Source organism: Charadrius vociferus, unplaced genomic scaffold, assembly GCF_000708025.1.
Source record: "Charadrius vociferus isolate BGI_N301 unplaced genomic scaffold, ASM70802v2 scaffold105, whole genome shotgun sequence".
In the NCBI taxonomy this organism is placed as follows: Eukaryota; Metazoa; Chordata; class Aves; order Charadriiformes; family Charadriidae; genus Charadrius; species Charadrius vociferus.
The window spans coordinates 197,516-203,515 of NW_009648543.1; the positions used below are offsets into that span (position 1 = coordinate 197,516).

General features: G+C 41.5%; 1 protein-coding gene across 1 annotated transcript in view; it reads right to left on the minus strand.

Annotated features, from left to right (window-relative positions):
• Window positions 1-3,019, minus strand: part of FRMPD4 (FERM and PDZ domain containing 4) — a 121,700-nt gene extending 118,681 nt beyond the window's left edge. The window contains exon 1 of the mRNA XM_009885949.1: window positions 3,015-3,019. The gene's annotated coding sequence lies outside the window, so the exon portion shown is untranslated. The remainder of the gene's footprint in view (window positions 1-3,014) is intronic.
• Window positions 3,020-6,000: the final 2,981 nt, after the last annotated feature.

Here is a 6,000-nt window from a genome sequence, read left to right on the forward strand (position 1 = left end):
AAAGAAACACTGTGCATTTTTTAAAACACTGAAAAACCAATTTTCACATTTTCTGGAAAATTCAGTTAAAAAAAAAGGCATCTACAGATTCAGACAATAAGCACGTGTCCTGGTTTGAGGTAAAACAGAACCAATTTTGGTCAGTAACTTCGCTTCTTAGCTGGGCCTCTCTAACAACTGAAATTAACAGCATATTGTGCAGACAATGTTCACTCTCTCAGAGTGATAAGACCTATGTTTATAGCTGATGCCCAGGCATGGCATGCAGAGAGGACCTTGCTTATACTTATTGCTATAACAGCCAAGGACAACCAACTTTGTTATTTGCCCCGTTGGAGGGTCAGAAGCGGAAAAGCATAGTGGGGTCCCACCTGCAGGGAGGAGCGGACAGGACAGGTGACCCAAAACTGACAAACAAGGGTATTCCATCCCATCTGCCTCATGTTCAGTATAAAGGCTGAGAGATCGAAAGGTCAGCTCTCTCTCTCTCTCTTTCTGCAATGGCCGACGTCTGAGGAGGACTCTGTTCGTCTGCCTTTGATCCCGATCCTGAATGCAGATCTGGAATCCAGTTCCCGTCCGTCACTGAGTCCAGCCTGGGACTGCCCCAGTGCCAGCCGGTGTCGTGATTGTCATCTCGGGAGCTTGATACGGTTTTGTATATATTTCATTATTTATTTCATTATTTCTTTTTTATTTTATTATTAATATTTCATTAAAGTAGTTTAGTTCCTTCTAAACTCGTAAGTCTCTTTTTCCTCCTCTGCCCCTCTCTCTGAAGAGGGGTAGAGGAGAGCATCTGTCGGTCCCATCTGGGGTCCCCCAGGTCCCCAGTAGCCGATTTGGCCTAAACCACGACAGCATGTAATATTGCCCAAAATTTATTTTTTTAACTAGCAACTGGAGATTCCTCTGAATAGGTCTTTGCTATAGAAATCTTGATAGACTCTTTAATTGTACCACCTTTAGAGCCCAAGTCTGTAAACTTTGTTATAAACATAGTGCTTCCCTGAATTGGTGGAAATGAAGCTCTTGTGCTGCAATTTTAAAACAGTTGAAACTCGCACTGACATAAAAGCAGCATTCTCATCCTCCCAGCATCAGGCAGTCCTACTTCACATCACAGCTGCTCTTGTGCCAATGCAAGTAAACTGGATCATCTTAAAAATAGCGGCTAGTCCATCCAGACTTATTTCTGCATACTTCATGGCCTCACAGATGGCCACATAGCAGGAAAAATGAAGGGCAGGACAAAAACTGCCTGCTTCAGATAGTCCTCAGGCAAAGACAAGACAGAAAGCGCTCAACTAAAATGGAATGCCCCAACTTTATTTAGAATATTCAGTGCCTACTGGGGCATAACACTCAGTATATAGGATTAGGGTGCCTACTCACCCCAAAGATAGACATCATATTTACATCTACCCTTCTCCATGGTCAGGGGACACAAAAATCCTTGCTTCCTTATGAAAAGTCGAACAAAGAGTTATGAGGTCTGCTTTATCACTGGAGTAGTCTTCACTCCCTTAGCCAAGAATCCCAACTTGCACTCTGCTGACAGATTTAAAACAGCAATAAAAGGTAGCAGAAACCTTGAAATCCTGCTTCTTTTTTGTTTGTTTGGTTTTTGTTTGTTTGTTTTTAATAATGAATTAAAGCAGGCAGAAGCCTGGTTAGTTAGTCTTGGTCATACTGAAGGTCACTAAAAAAAACTGCAAATTCAGGGAGATGGCTATCTTTGCAAAAGGCCTTCACAGGCCTGGATTGATGAGTCTTTATAGTGCTTCTTCAATAGAAATCCAGAATAAGGGATCTCAAAAAGGCCCTGAAGACCATCTCTGGCCTTTAGAGTCTCAGTGAAGAGTACTCAGCTCTATTCTAAAGCAGACATCTGAATTTACAAGCTTTCTACCTGTATTCACTAGCTGTCCACCGAGTCTAATTTGCAGCTTCGACATCTCACTCCATCTAGACACCAAAATTTGAATTTCAAGCATATGAATCTGGAGATGAATTGTATATCACCCTTAGAAGAACCCTGTGCAAGAAATGGTGATCCCTCATCTTTAAGTTCCTGTATAAAGTAATAAAATATGCTATTTTTATCACCTTATTATTTATTCCCCAATTCTATACCCCCTTCCAAAACAACTAAGAGCAACACCAAACCAAGCACAAACACCTTCCAAGAGCCTGGTATCATTAGTTGTAAGTGAGAAATTTTACACTACATTTATCAAATGAGCTTTTTTAATCTCAAGAGCTTCAGAATTTTGGGGTAGATACCACCTATCTATTTGTCACTGTTCGCTTCAGTGATCTGATCTCTAAGATCACCTACTAACTTTTCAAGTTGGGGCATAACTTCAAAAAAGTCCCCAATAAAAAAAGCTCCCCTTGGAAACCTCCCTTCAACACACAGCTGAAAAAAATACTTATCTTTCTTTATCCTGTGGTCTTACTTTCTCCAACTGTTGCTTTTATTAATGAGTATCTGTTAGCTCACTGACTCTAGCAAAGGAAGAAATTATCCAGAGTTTCTGATAGAAATCTTCATAATTGTGTAAAATCTCTGTATGTGGAGCTCCATATAATTTCCCTGAATATAAGTAATTTGAAATATTAATATTCTATGCATGTTTCCTATTTAGTTATTAGTAAGTTTTTAAGCATCCACCTTGGATTTCCTCTGCTGGATTAAAATAGTAGGATTATATTCTAATCTTCTTTTAAAGCAATCCCTTGAAGAACACAGCTGTAACTGCAGCGCATGACTAAAGTTACAGAACTTGTACTATAAAGATTGACAGTATAATACCGTGTTTACCAATCGGATATTTAATATTTTGGAATCACCTCATTTAACATCTTGGTAATTCTCATAGTACTTCCTAATTGATGGCACTTCTTTGTTCTTGAAAGCACTGTCTACAGGAGGGTCAGTGACTCACTCAAGGCTGACCATCTCACACAACTCCGCATTGCTGATGGACTAATAGCATTGATACACTGACTTCCTTGATGTCGGCCACCATACTGAGAAAAATTTTTGTATTTTGAGTCATGGTGTGTACCCTGGCTTCATTTCACCTCTCTACTTGTACAAAAGCCAGTTCTCTGCCTTCCACATGCCAATACCTAAGTCAGTCCCTCTCCAACCCATCATAAAAGGAAGCCATCCTGAACAAAAGCCACGTTACGCTCCCAGAAGTTGATTACAAGGGGAGAGGGACTCCACAGCACTCCCTGGGAGGTAAGTCTAGCCACACCGATCCCTAGGAGTTACCCAGAGGAACATCAGAGTCACGACATTTTGTATTATTAGTTTTTAAAAGTAAGAGCACCACACTAGAAGTATCTGCAGGGCATGTCTACCTGGGAGCAAGAGACATGCTTGCGACACAAACTGAGTTCAATAACGGTCTCTCTATGATATTTAATTTTCCATTGCCTCCAGAATAGAAACCTGCTTTCTCAATCCAGTTCTCACCCACTCCTGTCTCAGAAGACTACCGCACTAAGCTTACCTCCATCCTATCATTTTAACTTGAAAAAATGAGAAAATGAAAGTTTTAAAGACTTCGTAGCTATACTATCAAGATCAATCATCGTACCCTGCTATTGAAACTCTCCTGAGGGCCACTGTACAATAGGACAGACGTGATGGACAATAATTTCTGGATCCAAGATCAAGGACACTGAAAGGCTTGTTGTCTCTGTACAGACGAGTCCTATAAACGCCCCCAGAAGTAGTCCATCCACAAAAGAAGAAAATGAACTGCCCCAGATGCTCTCCACTGTACTAAAAAAACATTCATACTGGGCCTGCTAGTACTAAATCATGTAACTACAGGGCTTCAGATACCCACAGACTCAGACACCCTTCAGATTCTATAACCTGCATGCTTTCAAGCCTTTTGATGGATAAGAAAGCAAAATGGTTTTAGTCCTCATACAAATGTGTACTATTTTTGAACTCCCAGAAACTCTGTATCAGTTAAAAGAAACCTGAGGAATATCACCCCACAAATGAGCTCAGGATTTCAAGTTTGTAATTAAGACAAGCATTAAAGGTAGAATCACTTTTTCTTATTTAACCATAAGAACAAAATGCTAGAAAAATATTTTTGCCCCGTGACACCTGCCTATCTCGATAATCTTGCAACACACAGCCGTGCTGTGGGCAAAGCCAGAGTACTGATGCAATACCTTTTAGGCTTGTCCTGAACTTTCTCCCCGGATCACGCATCATCAGATAAATGCAAACACTATTCAGAAAATAAAGATACCCGTCTTTCTCCCCATCCCTTCCAGCCCTTTCAATCTGGTCTTAATTAGAACTTTCTCTTAGCTTTTTCTATTTTTCTAGTAAGGACTATGACTAAAGCCATTCTGCCTTTGGCCAGTTGTTCAGAAACTGTCTCCAGCTGTGTTTCTTAGCAGGAGGACCTAGGCAGTAACTACCACACAAACTCCAGATGGAGCAGATAACTCCACACCTTTTTTTCCCCGGCTTTCCACCTTCCACCGCAGACACTCTCAATTATTCACAATTTCACAAAGCAGCACTCATTCCGACTTCAAACCAACAACAATGCTAAAGGCTCCACTCAACCTTTAAATCCTTCAGTGGAACAGAAAAAAACCCCACAAGTACAACTCAAAACTTCATACTGAACTCCTCTAAGCCAGTTTACAATACAGTAGAGGAGATACATTTCTAGAAAATCCTGTCAGCCTATTTTTGTCACAGATTACGTGAGCTTCCATCCCCTCTGTGCCTAAAACTGAGATTTCTAAATGACAGCCTATGTCTGGGATGAGAATAGGAGACGCTCAAATGAATTCCTCCTCCACCAGTCATTGCTACTGCTGCCAATCATGAGATAACAAGGGCCCATGGCCACGCAACTGATCAGAAAGGCAAGAGATTTCTTTCACCAGGGATCTCCTGGCTGCCACAAGAAAGACCCTGCTATTGCTCCCCTGCCAGGTAAGTGGGGAAATACAGCAGTGGCTGCCCATCGCTTGATGGGAGGGAAAAGGGGCAATTCCACATGACCAGAAAAGTCTCCTCATGGGCTCCCATCACTTCAGCATCTATTCCAGACTCCTGTCTGTATCATGGGCAAGGCAGAGTGATGCGGAGCAAAACCTCTGGCTGTTCAAAATGTATGCTGTGCCCTTTACACCACTGGCTGTATGAGGAATGGCTCTTCTTAATCCACAACTACAACAACATTAACATCACTTCCTCACAAGCTTTGTGCTAATGCTATCCTGGTAGATCATTTTTCATTGTGTATCTTCCACAATTGCTCCTTTGCTTTCCTCCCTGTCCTCTACTTCATGAGGCCAAAGATGCGCATACCCAAACAGTGCAGTGCAGAAGTACGTACAGCACAGGTTTTTGCCATCATTAGGTAGACAACTCCTCAGCATTGAGTGGTAGGTCCCCAAAGAGCCGCTGTCGGCCACTATGGTCCCAGAACTAACAAGTGTTATGATATGAGGTAATAACAGTACAGACAGCACATTGAAATGAGGGATGAAACAAATGATGTGGGGCAAAGCTGGTTTGTTCCAGGCGCTAACAACCTCTGTGTGCCTTGGAAAAGGGATGAGGTGAAGGTCTTGTCATTCTTTGAGGCACCCTGCCTGTCCGGGGATGCTTCCTTTCTTGTCTCCGACTCCACAATAAGGTTTAAACTCTTGAACGTTAGTATAGTTGTTGTCTGCATTGTCCTGGTTGGCAGCAGCTGAGTTTTTCTTATTTGCAAAAAACATTCTTGAGTTCAGATTCTCTACAGTCATTGCTGTCCAGTAAACACACTATCATGTCTGTTGCTTGTTTTGTTCTGGGTTTTGTTTTGTTTCGGTTTGTGTTGGTGGTTTTTTTTTTTTCTTTTTGTTTTGTTTCGGTTTGTGTTTGTTGGTGTGGTTTTTTTTTCCTTTTATTATCTAATATAGGTCACACCTTCTGTTCCCATGTCCTCCTCT